Source organism: Manis javanica, chromosome 10, assembly GCF_040802235.1.
Source record: "Manis javanica isolate MJ-LG chromosome 10, MJ_LKY, whole genome shotgun sequence".
NCBI classification, from domain to species: domain Eukaryota; kingdom Metazoa; phylum Chordata; class Mammalia; order Pholidota; family Manidae; genus Manis; species Manis javanica.
Genome location: NC_133165.1, coordinates 102,862,637 through 102,887,554, shown reverse-complemented (window position 1 = coordinate 102,887,554; position 24,918 = coordinate 102,862,637). Strand labels below are relative to the sequence as shown.

The 24,918-nt window shown below is 41.7% G+C and overlaps 1 protein-coding gene across 6 annotated transcripts in view; it reads right to left on the bottom strand.

The window, feature by feature from the left end:
• Positions 1 to 3,414, bottom strand: part of TXNRD1 (thioredoxin reductase 1) — a 59,658-nt gene extending 56,244 nt beyond the window's left edge. For 2 of the 6 annotated variants that reach the window (XM_073213756.1, XM_073213759.1), the window contains exons 1-2: positions 3,258 to 3,414; positions 1,711 to 1,820 (exon numbers count right to left, since the gene is read on the bottom strand). The gene's annotated coding sequence lies outside the window, so the exon portion shown is untranslated. Of the gene's footprint in view, positions 1 to 1,710; positions 1,821 to 2,086; positions 2,238 to 3,141 lie in introns of those variants that run through there. The other 4 variants (XM_073213757.1, XM_073213761.1, XM_073213760.1 and 1 more) reach the window with 3 other exon arrangements.
• Positions 3,415 to 24,918: the final 21,504 nt, after the last annotated feature.

Sequence of the window (24,918 nt, the reverse complement as noted above, 5' to 3'; positions counted from 1 at the left end):
AGTGCTCTTGGCTCCCGCAAATCCTAGGATGGCAGGGACTTAGTTCCCACATTGCACAGATTCAGGTGAACACTGGATGCTAGGTGACCCCGGAGTTAGCAAGGGATTTGCCCTAGGAACTTCCCTTTCCTCCCTCTGTTCTTCCTTGCTCTCTGCTGCCTATTACTCTTGCTTTAATCAATTCCTTCCTTACCTACACTAGGTCTGACCTGTTTGCGAATTCTTCCTCTATCAGTCAAGAACCCTCATGCGTCCAGGTTGAAGGTTTCACCTAGTGCACAGTAGAGACCTCCAGAGATGCAGCAGCCAGACAACAAAGTGGGTCCAGAGCTTATAAAAAGTGATTCTTTTTATACCTATTTCTGTTAAAAACAGGTCCATCTGGAAGACAAGTAATGACTCTATACCATCTTACTACACTGATAGACAGTGACTACAATGGGGTATGCGGTGGGGACTTGATAATGGGGGGAATCTAATAACCACAATGTTGCTCATGTAATTGTATATTAATGATACCAAAATTAAAATTTATATAGGTCAAATGCCTATATAACTTTTAATGTTATATTAAATGCAGATTTATGACACAAAGAAATTAGATCAATCAGACAGGAAAGAATATTAATAGACCTTGGTCTCACTATTCTTGCAAAACGAAAGGTCTGAGTAACACGTTATATTTAAAACCAAGCTAAAAAGCCTTTCTGTCTTCTTTAATTACTTCCCATTAACTGCTTGTCTTTGAAGCCTATCTCCATTTCCTATACTCATTCTTCAAAAAGGTAAGTAAGATTATTTTAAAATAGTAAAGAAAAATGCAAATTAATATCCTTCCTATTGGTGTACGTATATAAATAGTTTTTTACATTTAACTGAGCCCTCATATTTGCTTCTAAAAGGGCAACTGTCAAGTTTGAGTTCCATTTCTTAAAAATTTGAGATACAAGTAGACAAAGACAAAAGGATAATGAGCAAAAATTAAATATGTGTCCAGGTGAAGGGATTGTAAGGTTTTCTAACCTGGTACCCAACCACACCCGGTGGAGGGCATCCCGTGTTGCTATCCCCTTAAACACCCACCCAGCCTGCAGGCAGCCTGTCAGTACCACAGGCCTGGCCTAGGGGAGGACCCATGGGAGTATGCCACCATGTTTACCGTCATCTTTTCCCTCCACCAGTTGTTAACTCTGGGCCAGAAGAGGGCGAGCCACCTGAAGGGAAATGCACTCACCTCACTCCAGGAGTGCCCTGTTTGCCCTCCCCTGAGCCCGGGGTTTCTGGGCTTCCCTCCCAGAGAATTACAGAGGATGATAGGGACCAAAGCAGATAAGCATTTCCCCATCCCTTTTTCTCTGTATTTCTCTAAACAACTCATTTTCGGCACCTACAATGCTGCTAAAAAATTTTAAGTTATTTGGATTTATGGGCGGGAAAAAGGATGGGAAAATAGGATGAAAAGGACACTTTTAGAAATGTATTTTAAAATCTGAAAAGTTACACATTCTCTTCCAAGTTTCCCCAGTTCTGAAATTTACCATCTCACCAACTTCCATTAACACGTGAGCTGTGGGTCTGCCACTTTCGGACACAAGCCCCGTGTGAGGTCGTTCGCACCCAGCCTGGCCGGGAAAGGAGGGCTGCGACCACGGTGGGGGCCACGAGTCACTCGCCGTTCGGCGGGTGAAGGAAACGCTGTCTCCTACCTACCTTCAGGGTCGAGCCATGGCCGCCTATGTTCCTCCGCTTCACCAACACAACGGGGACGTCGGTTTCCGAGGTCAGTTCGGACCGCGCTCCCTCGAGGGCCCCCCCGTCCTCTGGAACAGAAGCAGAGGGAGCGGATCAGCGGCCCCCGGCCGCGGCGGGAAGTGCGCGGCGGGGCGGGGCTTCCGCGTCCCCGGGCGCTCGGGCTCCACGCCCCGCCCGTCCGCAGTGCCGCCGGCGCGCTGCGGGACCGAGGCCCGCGGACCGCCGACCCGGGGCCCGCACGCCGGCTCGCGGGCTGGAAACCCCAAGCCGGAGCTAGCTACGCCGGGCACACTCAAAGCACAGGAAGTCTCGCTAAATTAGACGCCCTACTTACCCGGTTACCCGGAATTCAGAAAAGCCTCAAAAAAGGAAGCTTAAGGCTAATTATCTCAGCTTTAGTAAAACACCTCCCAGTTGAATCTTCCTCTGAACTTTGCATCTATGTAGAACGCCAAAATCCAACTTCCAGTGTTTCTAATCTGAAACCATGGAGCAAAACTTGAAACACTGCCCACTTAAGGTGCTCTTATTTAAGAACGTGGAACAACACAGCAGCAGGCCACATGACCCACTGGGAGCTAGCTAATGGCCTAATTTTACAAAGGGTGAACCCAGGTGGAGAATGAGTCAGTGATATTATTAAAAATAGACTGCAGTACACTGCCATCAGGCCCATTCATGAGACAAAAACCACACCACTCAGAAGCATAGTTGTTTGATAATAACAGCAGCTAACATCTACAGGGCTTTGCACATACTAATACTTCATCTTCAAAGTTACCCTTTGGATAAAGGTCCTATCAGGTCCATTTCACAGATAGGACCACTGAGGCACTGCAAAGCTAAACTGCCCAAGTTCAAGCAGATAGTCAACAGCGGCGCCAGGATTCAAACCCAAGCAGTGTAGTGCAAGCTTTTAACTGCTACCCTGTACTGCCTGAAATCTTGAGATAAACCTGGGTTCCACTCTTAGGGGGGGGGTCCCATTAATAGCCTGGGGCAAGTCTCAGGATTCTGAGCCTTGGTTTCCCCAACTGTAAACATTTTGATACATACGATCTGTCTACCTCTGAGGATTTCTAAGGATTAAATGGTGTGAAAATTAGTTGTAAGGCATCCTTAACTCATTACATTCTCTGCCTGTGGAGGATCTATCGATCTGCTCATCACATTGTCCACATTTCAGTACTCGTGCAAAAAGAAATAACACACACCCATTTTCTCAGGTATCTCTGCACACCGCCTCTACAAAGAGGAAGAGGATGGAAACCACCGGCCGACAGGGGGCCGGTCTCGCCTACCAAACGCTATGCTTTCACTGACCCGAGCGAGACACAATGAAAGCAGCCGAGCAGCTCACCCGCCTCAGGAAAGCTTCACCCCACTCACCCTCGCCTTAAAACATCTCCGCTTTCCCGGGCCTCCCGGCGCACCCGCCCGGCGGATGCTCCGACCCCAGCGACCCACAGCCTCACGGCCCGGGGCTCCTGCGCCCCCACGCTTACGTGAAGGCGAGCTCCAGGCCGCCGGCCGCCGGGCCGCGCCACCGCCTCGCGCTCCGGTGCACCTCGGACTGAGGCCTCAGGGAAAGGGCTGCCGGCTCCCAGCGGCCACGGAAGCCACGCCCTCCCGCGAGCAGGGCGGGCAGAAGGCCAGAGTCAGAATGACAAAGCAGAAACCCGCTCCCGTGCAGCCCTGGCAGCCGCGCCAATGGGCTTAGCTAAGCGGGATCTCCTCATTGGGTGACACCACATCGTCTTCCGGCTGACAGCGCCCCCAACCCAAAAAATTAACAAGAACAATTATAGGAATGTTTGGGCTCAAAATAGAAGTGTGTATTAACTGAAGAAAACCGGACTGCGCCCTAAAGGCGGTGACTCCAGAACTCTGCTGCCCATTATAATCATCGGAGGATCTTTAAAGATACTGACGCTGGGCTCCCACCCCACACCCCCCCCAAAACATTTTGCTGTCATCCGTATCTGATGCCACCTGGGCATCTAAGTTTTTTTAAACTCCCTGGGTGATTTGAGGGAATGGCAAAGTTTGGGACCCACTGCCCCAAGGTAATGGGATTAGTCAGTCTGGCAATTCCCTGAAGGAAACAAATCAGGCTTTCCAAAGAAACATCAGTCCATCCTGACTAACCCTGAAAAGAAGTGACAAATTCTCACCAACCCAAAAACTTCCCCTTTTAGTACTTCCTTTTTAACCCCCTCAGGTGTTGGTTTGCATGTTTAAGGAAAACTGAGAGTTTATTGAACGCCAGCCGCTCCAAGCCACCTGACGCTGCCCAGGTGAGCCATGCTCTCATGCTTCCCTGCTCCTACTCATATTCTTACTCAGCACCTGGCACTAGCAGCAGGTAGCTAAGATTATTTGCTGACTAAATGAATAAATAAATCTCCCGCTTCTCTGTATGGATACTGCCAACCTAAAGCACACTTGGGTGAAAGGGTTGCTGGTTTCTTAAGGTTGTGAGAAGTCACCCGTTCTCTGAACTGGCAAGCAACCACAATTTGCTCCCTGCAGCCCATTCCAAAGGGCAAGGTAGAGGCTTGGTATATAGCTTCTCAGCTTCTGAATGCACACCCACGCGGCACACACTGAACTGACACTCTCCCTGCATGGTGGTTTTACATGGCTGTGTGCCTCAGCTGATTCTGGCATCCTTAGAATCAAGGATGGGTCTAGCACATAGGTGTTTGGGAAACAATAAGATTTAAAGAGCAAAGGGTGGAAAATATGAGGGAAAGAAAGCTGGGACTAATGAAGAAACTGAACATTTATTCCTGGCTGCGGTGCCAAACTCTGTATTAACCATTTTATATGCTTGAGGTCATTTATCTACACAATAACAACCTATGAACCAGGGTCATAAACTCCTCATTCATAAAATATAAACTACAGCTTACTTTAGAAGTATGTTTTAGGATAAAGAGGAACTTTAAAATCATTTAACTTGAAATAATATACTAAAGCCAAGTGATAAGAATGATTGATTTCTTCGAGCCTTGTTATGATAGGTCAGTGTTATGTGAGAATTAATAAAGGGACACATCACTGACACAGCAGTTGGGAGGCATGAAGGAGGAGCTCTCATACACCCTCACTCCTCAATCACAGAAGAGACAAACATCTGGCAAGTCCATACTCTTTCAGCTACACTTCACTACCCAGCAGGAGGAAGGAAGATTTCTGCTTCCTCCAGCAACAACCCAGCCAATGGCAGACCATCCCAACTCTGCCAATGGGAAGCCATGATGCAAAGGGCTGATGGGCTGCTTTGGGGACACAGGTTTGTAGTCTTGACTTTAAAGTGAAATAACTTAATTACTGTGTTTTCTCCAGTGATGTTTTGCTGCTTAATGAGGGTACAAAATACGTGAACAGCTAGGTTTAACAAAGGAGGGTCTTGCCAAGTCAGTATGATTTTTTGGACTTCATCTTGAGGGTCCTGGAGAGCAGAGAAGCCTGGGGTATCAGAAAGGTTGTTCTAGCTCAGTGTGGTACATGAGGGTGTGTGAGAGGCTTATTGTAGTGGTAAAAGTAGACTTTGTGCTTAAAACAATAGACGTTTTGCTTAAAACAGCCCGCCCAACCAGGCACTTCCCTCTAGAAAAGAGCTCCTCTCCTTTGTTCTCTGGACTTTGATGATTTTGCCAAAACTTGCTTGTTCCCAATTGCAATTCTCTGCTGTTCCCAAATAAACCCATTTTTGCTGGTAAAATAACTGTCTGTTTTTAAGATTAACAGTTACCATAGCATTTTCTAAGAGAGTACTGGAAAAGGCTGGATGAGGCATTTTATTTACATTGTTGTTGTTAAGTGAGCAAATGATAGTACAAATTCCTAGCGTACCTCGACATATTTTTCAAGATATTTTTTTAAATCACCATTTTAAAAAACCTTCACTTTCTTTCAAACACTTTCTTGCTGCAGGTAAGGGCCTAGATGCCTTACCCTTGTCACAAAGTATGAAGAGTCCTTAGTTTTATTTAGTTCCTTGTTAATGGAAGAAGTGCCTCATCTCCCACCATTTCTCCTCATGCAGCATTTGTTCTGGTCACACATCTTGCATCTTTTAACTGGGCTCCTAATATTCCCTCCATGTTATCTTCCTTCCATAAGGGCCTACTTTTTCAAAGCTCATCTGAAATGTCACCTCCTCTGGGAAGGATTCCCTGATTCCTATCCAGAGTTCACTGTTCCTTCCTTCTTCTGTGTCATTTAGGTCATTTAGTACTTAAAAGTACCTAAAAATTACAAATACCTAAAAATAATTACCAATCATCTAAATCTAATAGAGCTTTGGGAAAGTAAACCCTTATTTATCTTGTTTGCCCAGAATCTGCTATCTATATTAAGTACTCATAAAATGGTAGAAAAGACCCCCTATGTTTCCGGCATCTATGCACACTATAAACAGATCTACACAGGTGTCTGATCAAGGGTCTTATCACATTAAACTACTTTTACCACTACAATAAGCCTCTCTCACACCCTCATGTACCACACTGAGCTAGAACAACCTTCCTGATACCCCAGGCTTCTCTGCTCAAACCTTTAGTAGCTCTCCAGGACCCTCAAGATGAAGTTCAAAAAAACATACTGACTTGGCAAGGCCCTCCTTTGTTAAACCTAGCTGTTCACGTATTTTGTACCCTCATTAAGCAGCAAAACATCACTAGAGAAAACACAGTAATTACAAGTCATTTCACTTTAAAGTCAAGACTACAAACCTGTGTCCCCAAAGCAGCCCAGCAGCCCTTTGCATCTCTGATGAATTTGTTTTCCTAGTCTTCAGTGACTATTTCATACTTATTCTTCTTTTCTCAAGCCTCTAGTATAACTACTTCTTGCCATTAGCTCACAACCTGCTTTCCACTTTAGAAAGTAGAATCAACTAGACCAAAGTCCCTCCTGTTTCCCTCTCAACCACCAAGGTGCCATATGCCCTATCTTTACTCCCATTTTGATAAAGGTCAATTTCTCCACCTGTATATGGATGCTCATCTATTCTCACCTTCTCACTCTTCAATAACTTTACTCCTAAAATTAGCCTTCTTCTCCAGCATCATCAGTTTCTTGTTCTCTACCTGATGGTGCCCATCATCATACAAACATATTGTAGTACTCCTATTTTTAAAAAGCCTTCTACTGTTTTGGGCAACTGCATCTGGGAGGTCTCTCCTTGCGCAGTAGGTGAAACCTCAGCCTGGACAGGGAGGATTCTTGACTCTGATCAAGAAAGAATTCTCTAACAGGTCAGACGAGTGTAGGTAAGGAAAGAATTCATTAAAGCAAGAGTAGCAGCAGATGGCAGCAGCCATGCAGGCAGCAGAGAGCAAGGAAGAGCAGAGAGAGGAAAGAGAAGCTCACTGAACTCCTGCTCGACATAGGGCAGATCCTTTGCCAACTCCTGCAGCCAGGGTCACCGGGCATCTAGTGTCTGCTTGAATCTGCATGTGTGGGAACTAAGCCCCTACCATCCCAGAACTTGGGGGAGCTGCAGAGCACTGGATTGAGTGAGATTATGTTCTGAGAACTTTCTAAAGCAAAGAAAGAAGATTTTCAGGCAGGCTACTAAAGAGCATGATCTTAGTAGCCCTTCCCTACTTGTCTGAAGTAGGACAGAAAGGGTGAACACTTGTGCTTAAGTCTAGAAAACTGAATGAAATAGTGAAGTAACAAAGAACATTTACCGCTGGGAAAAGGGATCTCTTATTAATCTCCCAAGAGACTTGGAAGACCGCAGAGACAAAACACAGTTAGTTTGAGCAGCAAGAAGCTTTATTTAAGGCAAAGTACACACTCGAAGAAAGGGGAGTGTGAGCAAACTCCTTTAAGAGAAAGGCGCTCTTAAAAGCTTAGGATTCTGTCTTTTAAGGATTTCAAGAAAGGGGCAAAGGGCAGGGGGTGAGGGAGGGGTATAGGCTTGACATGTCATCTCATGATGTCTATCTCCAGTGAGAGACATTATGTCATTATCCATAGTCAGTCCTCTAGATATTCTGTAAAATAAACTTAACACAAGGAATTTCTTGATCCTGTTCTTCTCCAAGATAGTAGTTACCCTCAACCAGTGGGGACAAGTCATTTAGGACTATTTGCCCTGCCTTAAAAAAGAGTATGTTATTGGCTGATTGCCATAAAATATGTTAACTCCCTAGTTTTTAAAATGGAATCTTAGCCTTAAGATGGAGTCCCTCCTGTTCTTACAGTGCTATTTGTATCTCGACATTTTTCATCATAGGCAGGAAAAATTCATCATGGTTCTTGTCCCATGTCCTTGCTCTACCTCACCATGACCCCATGTGTCCAACCTCCATAGTTACCACCCATTTCACTGCTCCCCTTCACAGGAAAAAACAAAAAACAACCTTTTTGAAACAATTATTTGTATATGGAAAAAGAATAAAGTAGGGTAGGGAGGTTAGGAAAGATCCAAGAATATGACACTTGAACAGAGGGCAGAGTGAAATAAGGAAGAAAAACTTAAGAGGGGAGAAATCTTTCTAAGCAGAGTAAACAGAAGGGTGAAAGCCCTAAGCTGGGAGCCTACTTGACTCGTCCAAGGATCTGCAGGGGACCCCACATGCCTGAAGGCCAGTAGGCAAGGAAGACAGTGGTAGGTGGTGAGGTCAGACAGTCAGGACTTGGGATTTCATTCTAAATGTGGTAAGAAGTCAGAGTCATGAGAGAAGAAAGGGAAATGATCCAGTTTGTATCTAGAGATGTAGACATGACAAAGACTTGGCTTCATTAATCCGAGGTGAGAAGATATATCTGAAGGTAAAGCTAGCAAGCTTTGCAGATGGATGGAATGAGGAATGTAAAAAGAAGAATCAGTGATGACTCCACAGTTTTGGCCTTGGCAACTAGGTAAATGGGGCCACTTTTTAATGAAAAGGGGGTCACTCAGGGAGGAGAAGAGATGAGAATAGGATTTGGGACAAATCCAAGGTGTGGTCTGAAAGGCCTATTGTTATCCTAAGAAGGTGTTGAGTAGGCAGTTGGTATGCAAGTCTGGAGTTGCACAGGATAGTTGCAAGGGGAAAAGTCAGGACTAGAAATAAAAGTTTAGGAGTCAAAAATGAAAGATATTTAATGCCATGTATATTAGGGTTTTCCAGAGAAACATAACCAATAGGATATATGTAAATATGTATATATGAAGAGATTTATTTTAATAAATTGGCTCATAAGATTGTGGGGGCTGACAAGTCCAAAACCTGCAGAACAGGTGAGCAGGCTGGAAACTGCAGCAGTCTTAACATCGCAATCTTAAATCTGAAGGCACAATTCCTTCCTCTCTGGGAGACCTCAGTCTCTTTTCTTGAGGCCCTCAGCTGATTAGATGAAGCCCACTCACATTATGAAGGGTAATCTGCTTTATTCAAAGTCTACTGATTTCAATGTTAATCACATCAGAAAATACTGCAACATCTAGACTGGTATTTGACCAAACAATTGGGCACCATAAAATTGACCACCATACCACCATAGGACTAGTTGAAATTACCCAGGGAGTTAATATATATAAAGAAATGAAGATGGTCCAGGACTGAACTCAGGTAAGTGCATAGGAGAAGGGCCCAGCCAAAGGAGCCTGAGAAAGAGCTGGGGAGAGGTTGGAGGAAAACCAAGAGAACATTGTGTCTCCGATGCCAATGAAGAAGTTCTCCAGAAAAGAGGAAGGGCAACGCTATCAGATGCTGCTGAGAAATTCTGCAAGATAAGGATTGAGTCATGGAAGTCATTGCTGATTTTCATGAAAATGTTGAGGGAGAGAAAGCCAAATCAGATGAAGTTCAACAAGAAACAGAAAATAAGGATATGGAGGCAGCAAGTATGGCCAACTCATTCAAGCAGTTTTGCTATAAAAACAGAAAAATGGGAAAGTAGCTAAAGAGGGATGTGGGATCGAGGAAGGTTTTTTATTTTTTGCTTCCTCTAAGAAGAAAATTATCATAGCAATTTTTTGTGCTCAAGTCATAGTTTAGTAGAAGGAAGTTTGGCAATTTCCAAAGAAGAAAAGAAGGAGAGGAGATCACTTCAGAGGCACAGTCCTTTGAATATACATCTATTTCATTTAGGATTATTTGATCAATGTTAGTCTCCCGTCTAGAACAGCACAGTTCAACAGAACTTTCTGTGATGATGGAAATGTTCTATAGTAGCACTATCCAACCCAAAAGCCGGTAACCACGTGCATGTGATTGCTGAACCTTAAAAACATAGCTAGTGAAACGACAGGTCTCAAGTTTTTATTTAAGCTTAATTAATTTAAATGTAAATAGCCACATGTAAGCAAGGACCAGGATTATTTATACTCACAATGATATTCCCAGCACTTAATACACTGCCCACACATAGTACTCGCTCAATAAATATTTGTTAAAATATTCAGCCTGTAAAATGGGGATGTTATTGGTTAATTTGTGGATTCTTTTTCCACAGAGGAAAGGAAAAAAGTCCTTACATGGTAACTGTCAGGGGTTCTCAGTCTTCCTGTAAAGGTGAATTTGATCTATCCCAGAGGGTAGCTGGGATAATAAAGGAAACTACATTGGGTGCTCTGAATAAAATAGTATCACTAACATGCCTAGGAGTATGCCTGGAACATAGCAGGTGTTTAAAAGGTAGTGGTCCAGCAACTTCACAGGAGGCAAGAAAATGATGATATGGGAAAATTAGGGAAGGTTTGCATAGCAAGTAATATGTGAACCATATTGTGAGGAACCATAAAGGGAGAAGTAGTGGGGGATTCAAGATGGCGGCATGAGAGGTGAGACAGAGAATTCCTCCCAAAATCACATACAGTGTGAAAATATAGTTAATACAATTAGCCCTAAAACAGCAACAGGAAAGAAGGCTGCACCAGACTGCATACAGACCTCACAAACAGAGCAGACCTCACAAAACAGGTTAGCATGCAAAAGCCTTGATCCAGTGGACCCAAGCCCTTCCCCCACTCAGCTCACTGGCAGGAGGAAGAGAAACAGAGTGGGGAACGGGTGGAAGCCTGGGACTGCTGGACACCCAGTCCTGGAGGTCAGCTTTGGAGCACAAACCTACATTGTGTGGTGCTCTGGAGGTTGGTGGGGTTCGGGAGCTGGGACAGGCAGGGTGCTTGAGAGACTGAGATGCCGGCCATTTGTGGAGGACGGGGATCCACTTCCAGCTGCTCTGAGATAAAGGAAAGGCAGACGGTCTGAGAGGATTCCTAGCAGCAAGAGGGCTCCTGAAGGGGTGGGGTTTGCACGGAGGTTGCTACCCAGCAGTAGGGATAGGTGGACAAGGTTATCTGGGCACACTCTGTCCAACAGGTTGGTATTTTGAGAAGCTTCAGGCGCTCCATTCCCCTGGCTGGCTACCCAGCTCCGAGGCCCCCCACTGTGACACACAGCCTGCTGTGCCTTCCTCCTGGCCTGCCAGTACCGGATCACAAACCAGCTATCACTGTGCTGGCGTCAGGCCAGCCAGAGACAGACCCAGCCTACAAGAGCTAGAGATGCCAAGCACAGAGGCTTTCACCTGTTTGCTCAGCCCACTGGCTCTGATACTGGAAACAGCTCTTTCCTCCCTGGAGGCACCAGCGCCGCTCCCCTACAACCCCCAACCTCACTCCAGAGGCTGAGCAGCTCCAGAGACTACAGCTTCTGGGTACTATAGGGCACCACATAGAATTATGAAATGTCAAAGGAACCTGATTCAGACCAAAATCTCACAAACTCCAGAAAAAGGACCAAATGAAACTGAACTCTACAATCTTCCTGAAAGAGAGTTTAAAATAAAAATTATAAACATGCTTATGGAGGTATGGAAAAATATTCAAGAACTCAGGGACAAATTTAAGACAGAGATTCAATCATTAAGAAATTCCATATCTGAAATTAAACATACAATGGAGGAATTTAAAAGCACATTAGATGTACTAGAAGAGACGGTAAATGGAATAGAAATTAGAGATGAGGAATACAAAGAAGCTGAGGCACAGAGACAAAAAAAGATCTCTAAGAATGAAAGAATATTGAAATTGTGTGACCAGTCCAAATGGAACAATATCCGCATTATAGGGGTAACAGAAGAAAAAGAGAGAGAAAAAGGAATAGAAAGTGTTATTGAGGAAGTGATTGCTGAAAACTTCCCCAATCTGGGGAAGGAGATAGTCTCTCAAGTCATGCAGGTGCACAGATCTCCCAACAGAAGGGACAGAAGGAAGACAATATCAAGACATATAATAATTAAAATGGCAAAGATCAAGGATGAAGACACACTTTTAAAAGCAGTTAGAGAGAGAAAAAAATATCACATACAAAGAAAAACCCATCAGGCTATCATCAAACTTCTCAACAGAAACCTTACAGGCCAGAAGGGAGTGGTGTGATATATTTAATGCAATGAAGCAGAAGGGCCTTGAACCAAGAATACTCTACTCAGAAAGATTATCACTTAAATTTCCAGATAAGCAAAAGCTGAGAGAATTTACCTCTCACAAACCACCTCTACACTGCATTTTTGAGGGACTGCTCTAGATGGAAGTATTCCTAAGGCTAAATAGAGGTCACCAGGGAAATAAAACCAGAGCAAAGTAGAACAATTAATTACTAAGCAGATGCAAAATCAAATCAACTACCCCCAAAGTCAACCAAGGGATAGACAGAGTACAGAATATGATACCTAACATATAAAGAATGGAGGAGGAAGAAAAAGGAGGATAAAAAAGAACCTTTAGGTTGTATTTGTAATAGCATACGAAGTGAGTTAAATTAGACTGTTAGATAGTAAGGGAATTACCCTTGAACCTTTGGTAACCAGGAATCTAAAGCCTGCAATGGCAATAAGTACATACCAATTGATAATCACCCTAAATGTAAATGGTCGGAATGCACCAATCAAAAGACACCGTCACTAAATGGATGAAAAAACAAGACACATCTATATTCTGCCTACAAGAGACTCACTTCAAACCCAAAGACATACACAGACTGAAAGTAAAGGGATGGAAAAAGATGTTTCATGCAACTAAAAGGGAAAAAAAGCAGGAGTTGCAGTACTAGTATCAGACAAATTAGACTTCAAAACAAAGAAAGTAACAAGAGACAAAGAAGGACATTATATAATGAAAAAGGCATCAGTCCAACAAGAGGATATAACTATTGCAAATATCTATGCACCCAACACAGGATCACCTATATATGTGAAACAAATACTAACAAAATTAATGGGGGAAATAGAATGCAATGCATTCATTTTAGGAGACTTCAACACACTACTCACTCCAAAGGATAGATCAACCAAATAGAAAATAAGTAAAGAGACACAGGCACTGAACATCGTACTAGAAGAGATGGACCTAACAGACATCTACAGAATACTTCATCCAAAAGCAACAGGATACACATTCTTCTCAAGTGCACATGGAACATTTTCCAGAATAGACTACATATTAGGTCACAAAAAGAGCCTCAGTAAATTCAAAAAGACTGAAATTGTACCAACCAGCTTCTCAGATCACAAAGATATGAAACTAGAAATAAATTACACAAACAAAATGAAAAAGCCCACAAAGACATGGAGGCTTAATAACATGCTCCTAAATAATCAATGGATCAACGACCAAATAAAAACAGAGATCAAGCAATATATGGAGACAAATGACAACAATAATTCAACACTGCAAAATCTGTGGGATGCAAAGAAGCTGTGCTAAGAGGAAAGTATATTGCAATACAGGCCTACCTCAGGAAAGAAGAACAATCTCAAATGAACAGTCTAAACTCACAATTAACAAAACTAGAAAAAGAAGAACAAATGAGGCCCAAAGTCAGTAGAAGGAGGGACATACTAAAGATTAGAGCAGAAATAAATAAAATTGAGAAAAATAAAATAATAGAAAGAATCAATGAAAGTAGGCGCTGGTTCCTGGAGAAAATACACAAAACAGATAAACCTCTAGCCAGACTTATCAAGAAAAGAAAAGAAAAGAGTCTACACACATAAACAGAATCAGAAATGAGAAAGGAAAAATCACTATGGACATCACATAAATACAAAGAATTATTAGGCAATACTATGAAAAATTATATGCTAACAAACTGGATAACCTAGAAGAAATGGACAACTTTCTAGAAAAATATAACCTTCCAAGGCTGACCCAGAAAGAAACAGAAAATCTGAATAGACCAATTACCAGCAAGGAAATTGAACTGGTAATCAAAAAAATACCTAAGAACAAAACTCCTGGACCAGATGGTTTCACTGCTGAATTTTATCAAACATTCAGTCTAATGTTTGATAACAACAGAAGGCCTAATACCCACTCTCTTAAAGTTTTCCAAAAAGTAGAAGAGGAGGGAATACTCTAAACTCATTCTACGAGGCCAATATCACTCTAATACAAAAAACAGGCAAAGACACCACAAAAAAGAAAATTACAGATCAATATCCCTGATGAACACAGATGCAAAAATATTCAACAAAATATTAGCAAACTGAATTCAAAAATACATCAAAAAGATCATCCATCATAATCAAGTGGGACTCATCCAAGGGATGCAAGGATGGTACAACATTTGAAAATCCATCAACATCATCCACCACATCAAGGAAAAGAAGGACAAAACCACATGATTATCTCCATAGATGCTGAAAAAGCATTCAACAAAATTCAACATCCATTCATGATAAAAATTCTCAACAAAATGGGTATAGAGGGCAAGTACCTCAACATTAAATAAAGGCCATATGTGACAATCCCACAGCCAACATCATACTTAACAGCGAGAAGCTGAAAGCTTATCCTTTAAGATCGGGAACAAGACAAGGATGCCCACTCTCCCCACTTTTATTCAACATAGTTCTGGAGGTCCTAGCCACAGCAATCAGACCACACAAAGAAATAAAAGCCATCCAGATTCGTAAAGAAGAAGTCAAACTGTCACTATTTGCAGATGACATAATATTGTATGTAAAAAACCCTAAAAAATCCACTCAAAAACTACTAGAACTAATATCAGAATTCAGGAAAGTTGCAGGATACAAAATTAATATGGCAGAAATCTGTTGCTTTCTATACACTAACGATGAACTAGCAGAAAGAGAAATCAGGAAAATAATTCCATTCACAATTGCATCAAAAAGAATAAAATACTGAGGAATAAACCTAACAAGGAAGTAAAAGATCTATACTCTAACAACTACAAGACACTCATGAGAGAAATTAAAGAAGATACCAATAAATGGAAACACATCCCATGCCCATGGATAGGAAGAATTAATACTGTCAAAATGGCCATCATGCCTAAAGCAATCTACAGATTCAATGCAATCCCTATCAAGATACCGACAGCATTCTTCAATGAACTAGAGCAAATAGTTCTAAAATTCATATGGAACCACAAAAAACCCCAAATAGCCAAAGCAATCCTGAGAAGGAAGGGGGGAATTATGCTCCCTGACTTTAAAGCTCTACTACAAAGCCACAGTAATCAAGACAATTTGGTACTGGCACAAGAACAGACCTATAGACCAATGGAACAGACTAGAGAGCCCAGATATAAACCCAAGCATATATGGTCAATTAATATACGATAAAGGAGCCATAGATATACAATGGGGAAACAGCCTCTTCAATAGCTGGTGTTGGCAAAACTGGACAGCTACATGTAAGAGAATGAAACTGGATTATTGTCTAACCCTATACACAAAAGTAAACTCAAAATGGATCAAAGACCTGAATGTAAGTCATGAAACCATAAAACTCTTAGAAAAAAACATAGGCGAAAATCTCTTGGACATAAACATGAGCAACTTCTTCATGAATATATCTCCCTGGGCAAAGAAAACAAAAACAAAAATAAACAAGTGGGACTATATCAAACTAAAAAAGCTCTGTACAGCAAAGGACACCAGCAGTAGAACAAAAGACATCCTACAGTATGGGAGAATATATTCATAAATGACAGATCCGATAAGGGGTTGACATCCAAATTATATAAAGAGCTCATACACCTCAACAACCAAAAAGCAAATAAACCAATTAAAAAATAGGCAGAGGATATGAACAGACACTTCTCCAAAGAAGAAATTCAGATGGCTAACAGGCACATGAAAAGATGCTCCACATCACTAATCATCAGAGAAATGCAAATTAAAATCACAATGAGATATCACCTTACACCAGTTAGGATGGCCAACATCCAAAAGACAACAACAAATGTTGGCGAGGATGGGAGAAAGGGGAACCCTCCTACACTGCTGGTGGAAATGTAAACTAGTTCAACCATTGTGGAAAGCAGTATGGAGGTTCCTCAAAAAACTAAAAATAGAAATACCATTTGACCCAGGAATTCCACTCCCAGGAATTTACCCTAAGAATGCAGCAGCCCAGTTTCAAAAAGACAGATGCACCCCTATGTTTATTGCAGCACTATTTATAATAGCCAAGAAATGGAAGCAACCTAAGTGTCCATCAGTAGATGAATGGATAAAGAAGAAGTGGTACATATACACAATGGAATATTATTCAGCCATAGGAAGAAAACAAATCCTACCATTTGGAACAACATGGATGGAGCTAGAGGGTATTATGCTCAGTGAAATAAGCCAGGTGGAAAAAGACAAGTACCAAATGATTTCACTCATCTGTGGAGTATAAGAAGAAAGAAAAAAACTGAAGGAACAAAACAGCAGCAGACTCACAAAACCCAAGAATGGACTAACAGTTACCAAAGGGAAAGGGACTTGGGAGGATGGATGGGAAGGGAGGGGGAAGGGGAAAAAAGGGGCATTAGGATTAGCACACATAATGTAGGGTGCAGTGGGGCACAGGGAAGGCAGTGTAACACAGAGAAGACAGGTAGTGATTCTATAGCATCAACAGTGATTGTAATGGGGTATGTGGTGGGGCTTGATAATAGGGGGAGCCTAGTAACCATAATGTTGTTAATGTAACTGTACATTAATGATAGCAAAATTTTTTTTAAAAAGGGTAGAAGTAGTGGGAACAGGAGTAATGCTTAAGAATATCTCAGTGCTTAGTATGTATTCCAGGCATAAATCTAGGTCTTTACATAACTAATTTAGTCTTTACAACAATCCAATGAGTGAGATACTATTATTTTCTCCATTTTACAACTGAAAAAACCTAAGGTATAGAAAGGATAATTATTTTGCCTACGGTCACCTCACTAATAATTGGCAGAGCTGAGACTGATGCCCAGTCCTTGGTTCTTACCACCATGCTGTGCTACCTTTCTTTTTTTTAATGAATTTTAATGAGGATATTTAATGCTAGCAAGTGTGTAATAAGCATTATACACTATATTGAAATGCATACTGCATACATTATAGACTATGATTATTGGTATTAAACTATTTTTTTTCCTTTTTTTATTTTATCATTAATCTACAATTACATGAAGAACATTATGTTTACTAGGCTCCCCCCTTCATTAAGTCCCCCCCACAATCCCCATTACAGTCACTGTCCATCAGCATAGTAAGATGCTGTAGAATCACTACTTGTCTTCTCTGTGCTGTACAGCCCTCCCCATGCCCCCCCACACACTATACATGCTAATCGTAATGCCCCCTTTCTTTTTCCCCGCCCTTATCCCTCCCTTCCCACCCATCCTTCCCAGTTCCTTTCCCTTTGGTGACTGTTAGTCCATTCTTGGGTTCTGTGAGTCTGCTGCTGTTTTGTTCCTTCAGTTTTTCTTTTCTTCTTATACTCCACAGATGAGTAAAATCATTTAGCATTTGTTTTTCTCTGTGTGGCTTATTTCACTGAGCATAATACCCTCTAGCTCCATCCATATTTTTGTAACTGGTAGGATTTGTTTTCCTCTTATGGCTGAATAATATTCTATTGTGTATATGTACCACCTCTTCTTTATCCATTCATCTACTGATGGACCCTTAGGTTTCTTCCATTTCTTGGCTATTATAAATAGTGCTGCAATAAACATAGGGGTGCATCTGTCTTTTTGAAACTGAGCTGCTGCATTCTTAGGGTAAATTCCTGGGAGTGGAATTCCTGGGTCAAATGGTATTTCTATTTTTAGCTTTTTGAGGAACCTCCATACTGCTTTCCACAATGCTTGAACTAAATTACATTCCCACCAGCAGTGTAGGAGGGTTCCCCTTTCTTTGCAACCTCGCCCACATTTGTTGTTGTTTTTCTACCTTTTGAACATAATTTTTCTAGGCAAAGGGAGCAATACATACAACTATAAAGCAGTGCAAAAGAAACAATGCGTTTTTACATGAGGTGCAGGAGCTTAAGGGGACAAGAAACTATAAATACGTGTTTCATTCAGTTGGGCGTTCACAAGGCAGCTAGGTGTCTGGCTCTTTCCTCCCCTACATGCTCCAGTAATCCTCTGTTACTAAAACCATCCAAGTATTACACCCATATCACCAGATCAGACATTCCAGGAAATTCCAGGAAGTTAAGAATCTTGCTAAAGGTCACAAAGCAGGTGTGTTGAAGTTGGGATATAAATCTAGGTGTGCCTGTTCAATAATGTACAGTGAGGTACAGGCTCAGAAGAGGCAGAGACAAAAGAACCCCACAAGACATTAACTTCCTGATCAGGACCGGGGTGGACTTCATCCAACGTCCATCCTGAAAACTCTGAAATCCTGCTTGGAGGACCATGATCCCTGTGCTGCCTTCTCTAGTCAAACACAAAACCAGTCACTCCTTCCTTCTTTCTTCAAGCTGTTTTATTCTTAAATAAAGCTGTCAGTTTACATGGCTGCCACCCTTAGAACTGTCTCTTATTGAGCACCTCTGTGCCAGCAGCTTTACATGTTCTCATGAATCATCTCAATCACCCCTTGGGACATGTATTATCATCTCTATTTGCAGATGAGTAAACCAAGTTTAAGTGAGTAGCCGGAGCAAGATCTGACAGCTAGCCCAAGACGCACGCCCTCCTACTCTTGTCTCTCCACCACAGTATTTTCACTCGACTATTTGCATCCCAACACCTGGCACACTGGCTTTCCCTTAGTTGCCACTCACTGAAGTTTTGAATTCAACTGGCACTACAACCAGCTTTCAAATGTTAGTGAGGTGGAGAAGAGGAGGGAGAGTCTAAGGTGTTCCCACAAAGCAGCTTTGGGTGGTGGTGGAGGGGAGCCCTGGTTTGTAACCTTTGCCAATTTCTGTGGTATAAATACTCCCACTCTGGCTGATTTCCAGCTACCAGCCTGCCTGCAAAATCTCGGAATGTTTACCAGTGGTGCTCTGAGCTGGTAGGAGCCAGCTCCAGCACACCACCTATAAAATAAAAGCTCACGGTCAGCAGGTGCCAGCTGCTCGGCCTCCTCGGCTCTTCACAGCAGCTCTCTATACTTACAGACTTCGCTGCAACCTCAGAAGGATTAGGAACGAGCTAGTTCTGCTAAGGCTCATCTTCACCAGAGCCCCATGGCCTATTCCAATCCCAACTGGTCTTAGGGGACCCCACGTCCTTTAAGGATTCTCCCCATCTTGTATCTAGGATAATTTAAGCCCTTTGCCTTCAAATATGCCCAGGCCTCCTCTTTTGTAAATATTTGAGCTGATCCCACAGCCTCATCTACCTTTCTTCTGACAACCGGTATGGCACAATTGTAATGGGAGCCTCTGCTGAAATCACATAACCTGGCTTTTCTGCTGCCAAGCTGCATGCCCTTAGGCAAGTTCCCATACCTCTTGATGCCTCAGTTTACTCATCCATAAAATGGTGATAAATATAGTACCTACACCTCATGTGGTGGTAGTGGAAATTAAATAAGTAGATGTAAAGGGCACAGATATGATATTCAGCATATGAATTATTATCACTGTTATGTCCTTACGCATGGTGTATATCTAAAACCTCACTGTAGTTAAGAATTTGGGTTTTCCCCTTTGACATTAGTTATTAACTATATATTACTTGAATAGAGACACATATGTACAGATTCTTATGTGAATGATACATAACCACTGGTCTCCATCCTCTTGATTCATTTATATAAGGTCTAAGCACACACAAGGGATCTAATCAGCACAGTGGTTATCCCATAAATAGCACTACTACAGGTATAAAAAGTGGCCTGTTGTGTGTGGAGTGTGTATAGAAGTTAGTCTTCCATATGGGAGCAACGATACAGTCACAGCAGGGGTTAGATCAGAGAACAGTTCAACATTAATAGCCTGGCCCTCAGAGCCAGATTCCCTAGTTTCAAATTCCAGTTCTGTCATTTACTGGTTATATACCTTGAACAAGTTTCCTAACCTCTTTGTCCCTTCATTTCCTCATCTGTGAAATGGAGATAATAGAAATATCAATCTCAGCTACATGTAAAAGAATGAAACTGGATCATTGTCTAACTCCATACACAAAAGTAAACCCAAAATGGATCAAAGAGCTGAATGTAAATCATGAAACCATAAAACTTTTAGAAGAAAAACTCTCTTGAATATAAATATGAGCAACTTTTCATGAACACATCTCCTTGGATAAGGGAAACAAAAGCAAAAATGAACAAATGGGACTACATCAAGCTAAAAAGCTTCTGCACAGTAAAGGACACCATCAGCAGAACAAAAAGCATCCTACAGTATGGGAGAATATATTTGTGAACAACATATCTAACAAAGGATTAACATCCAAAATATATAAAGAACTCACACACCTCAACAACCAAAAAGCAAATAACCCTATTAAAAATGGGCAGAGGATATGAACAGACAATTCTCCAAAGAAGAAATTCAGATGGCCAACAGGCACATGAAAAGATGCTCCACATCGCTAATCACCAGAGAAATGCAAATTAAAACCACAGTAAGATATCACCTCACACCAGTTAGGATGGCCAATATAGAAAAGACTAGGAACAACAAATGCTGGCAAGGATGCAGAGAAAAGGGAACCCTCCTACACTGCTGGTCGGAATGTAAATTAGTTCAACCATTGCAGAAAGCAATATGGAAGTTCCTCAAAAAACTAAAAATAGAAATACCACTTGACCTGGTAATTCCACTGCTAGGAATGTACCCAAAGAATACAAGTTCTCAGATTCAAAAAGACATATGCACCCCTATGTTTATCGCAGCACTATTTACAATAACCAAGATATGGAAGCAACCTAAGTGTCCATCAGTAGATGAATGGATAAAGAAGATGTGGTACATATACACAATGGAATACTATTCAGCCATAAGAAAGAAACAAATCCTACCATTTGCAACAACATGGATGGAGCTAGAGGGTATTATGCTCAGTGAAATAAGCCAGGCAGAGAAAGATAACTACCAAATGATTTCCCTCATTTGTGGAGTATAATGAAGCAAAACTGAAGGAACAAAACCGCAGCAGACTCACAGACTCCAAGAAGGGACTAGCAGTTACCAAAGGGGAGGGGTGAGGAAGGATGGGTGGGGAAGGAGGGAGAAGGGGATTGAGGGGTATTATGATTAGTACACATGGTGGGGGGGGGTGTCACAGGGAAGACAGTGTAGCACAGAGAAGACAAGTAGTGACTCTGTGGCATCTTACTACACTGATGAACAGTGACTTCAATGGGGTGTGGGAGAGACTTGATAATATGGGTGAATATAGTAACCACAATGTTTTTCATGTGAAACCTTCATAAGAGTGTATATCAATGATACCTTAATAAAAAAATTTTAAAAAAAGGAAATATTAGTCTCACAGAACTATGTGATTCAATCGGTTAACACTTGAAATGCTTAGAGCAGTGGCCTGTAAACACTGCCATGTGAGAGTTTCCTGCTATTATTATAAGTCCATGAAGAACATGAACAGACAATTCAGATCGTGAAATAGTGCAGATACTGTTATACAACATATGGAACAAAGATTTTGCCTCATTAACAATCAAAGAAATACAAATGAAAATACAGTTTTTTACCTTTGAATTGGCAAGCAATTTTTTTAAAAACCTATTGTCATTTCTTAAATACTCACTAAGTACAGGGAAAACTCATTGAACTTGTAGTTATCAATTAGCACACATCACTGAAAAGTCTTTACAACTTTAGAAGTGTTCATACTCTGACCCAGAAATCCATCCAGTAATCTATCCTAATAATTATAAATACAGCAACATTTTATGTATAAAGAAAATTATTTCTAACCTGTTATTCCACAATAGCAAAAAACTGGCAAAAGACTATCTATCCAACTATAGTCGGATGGCTAAGTAAAAACACTAGGTAGAATATTTTGTAGCAACTAAGAAAATTATTAAGAACTTATAACATGAATGATATTTTTAAATAAAACAACACAGACTACATAAAAGATAGACAAAAAAATTAATAGTGATTATCTCTGCATATAACTATATGTGGGTTTTTTTGTATTTTATACTGTGGTTTCCAAATTTTCTAAAATGAGCATTTTTTACAGACAAAAACAAAATACTTAAAGAATATTTTAAGCTTCATTCACAAAATAAAGAGGACAACCTTCCATGGGCCCCCACTTCCTACAGGATAAAGCCTCTTTATTTTTCTACTTTATCACTCATCATTCTCTCTGCCAGCCACTCCTTAATAGATTCACACTAAATGAACAAGCCATGGTATTTTCCAATTTGTTTTGTTTACAGCTATGAATTTCTTACTCACTACTTTTTTCCACTGAGAAAACACCTATCCCACACTCTTGGCCATTCTCTGATCCCACAGCCTTTCCAGATACCAGATTACACTGAAATTAGAAGGGAGGCAGATGTGAACAAGCAGAATGACCGTAAAGAATGAGACTAGACTGTGCCTTATTCATTTTTTTCTCCTGCCAGTGCTTGGCACACAAATCAGTGTCCCAGACACATCTGCTGAATGAATAAGCATCAATACCAAAGTGGTGATATCTGAGCTAGCCTAGGGTACCTTTGAATGTAAGGGGCTTTTATTTGTTTAAGGAAAGCAATCCCTAAAGAGGCAACCAGGGAGCCATACAGGCCTGGGCTTGACGAGGTAACACAGAGCAAGTTACTAAAATACTGAGCATCTGCCTCCTCACTTGTGAAACAGAATTAAACACAGCAACCTCACAAGGTCATTCATTATGAGGACTAAGTGAGAGATGTGCAACACCAGCATTGAAAGGGAATATTAGTTCATCAATTATAACTCAACTCTTAGTAACTCAATATGTTCCTCTCCCTCTTGCTGAAAGCATTAAAACCATGCTCTCTACAAGGAGCCAGGGGACAAAGAGTGACGTATGGCATCCAGATGTACACTTGTGGCAAAATGTCGCACAAGTCCTCCCAAACCTTACACCTGTCTTCCACATTGACAGCTGAAGAATGGCAGCAGCTGCCAGACCAAATGAAGATGATTACATTGACGTTGTCTGCTCTGCAGATCACAGCCACTAGACAGATACCTGAGGCTAAATACAAGCCCTCATATACCAACCAGCCCTGTGAGTGGCAGGCAGCTAATCTGCTGGGATGGCTAAGGTGCAACTGTCATGGTGGCAGGTTACCCAACCTCTGGTTCCAACAGCCACTGTCACATCCAGGAACACTTATCATAGCATCAATACCATGGGCATCATACGTCAGGCAGTCACGGTGACTCATGCGACATTCTGAGGAGGTAGCAGATGCGGGAACCAGGGTTCACCATCCTTTATGTTAAGTTTTCTATGCTTTGCTTCCTCATCACAAGGTGATTTCACTACCTGTGTCATGATGACATTCTGAAGATTAAACAGGAGAACATTCCACAAGCCTCTGGCATGGGGAGAACAGCATGCGTGACTGTCACCACTGCCCACACACAGGTACTGACGCCATGCCTGCTGGGAGCTGAGCGCCTCTGGCACCGTCTTGGTGGATCACAGCTGAGCCTGATGGTTGTTATCAAGTAATAACCTTAATTTATAGAGACTGGTCCAAAGTTCAGTCCAAAAGAAGGAAGAAGAAAATGTCAGGGTGGCAGGGGTGGTTCCCTGGCAGCACAGTTTCCCTTAATTTTCTTTAAGAGATGATGCTATGGCCAATGAAGGAAATCCCTGTGCAGTCACTGCACCACTAATCCAGTTAGGCGGCATGCTGTGCTGGCTGCCACAGTCCCTCAACTATAAAGGAAGATAAAGGGGATTTTCTGGGGGGAAAAAAGCAAGCCTAACTCCGTAAGGCAGGAAACACGTACCTAGTTCCCTACTATAATTCCAGGGCTTGGTACAGAGCCTGGCACAAGTGCTCATAAACATGTTGGATGTAATAAATGCACCAACCTGATTCTATACCAAATGCCCCTGCCTACCAACTGACTCTTTTGGTTCTTTGAGAAGCTACCATGATTCTGGCACTGGGGAGATTAGGTAGCGAGACTGGTGTGAAAATCATGCCTATGGAGGGTCCTTCATGGAGCCAAGCAGAAACAGATAAGCTGTTAATTCTTGAAACCAGCACTTCCAGACCACGTCAGCAATTCCAACTCTGTATCTACAAACTTCTTGAAGACATGGACCAAATCCTGTATCTCTCCTGTGTAGCTGGTTCTGAGCCCCAGCACATGTTGGACAGTGTTTCTGCTGGCTGGGAACAAGTAAATCTCACAGAATCCAAAGTGCTTGGAATCACACACTTGCTATTTGCCTAAGAACACAGGAAGCCCAAGTTCTAGTGTCAGTACACCTTTGCACTCTTGAATAATTACTGAGGACCCCAAAGAACTTTTATTTATATGAGCTATAGTTATCAATATTTACCATGTTAAGAATGAAAACTAAGACATTTAAAAGATACTCAATTCTCTTAAAATTAAAATAAACCCATTAAACATCAACATATCTTATAACATACCTTAATACAAATATATTTTCCAAAAGAAAAAGAAATGTAGAGAGAAGGTTGGCATTATTTCACATTTTTGCTATTTTTTTAGCATCTGGTTTAATAGAAGATAGCTAGACTCTCATATCTGCTTCTGTATTCAATGTGCCGTTGTTTCGGTAGTAGGACATATAGAAAACCCAGTCTCACAGAGACAAGTAGTGAGAAAAGGAGAAATATCTAATAGGTTTTTCAGGTAGTGTGGATATTCTTCTTTGATACAACACCAAACTCAACAAGTAACAGTTGATTAAAATTAGCTGCAGTGTGGAGTTTGCGTTGATATGGATGAGGTTTTCA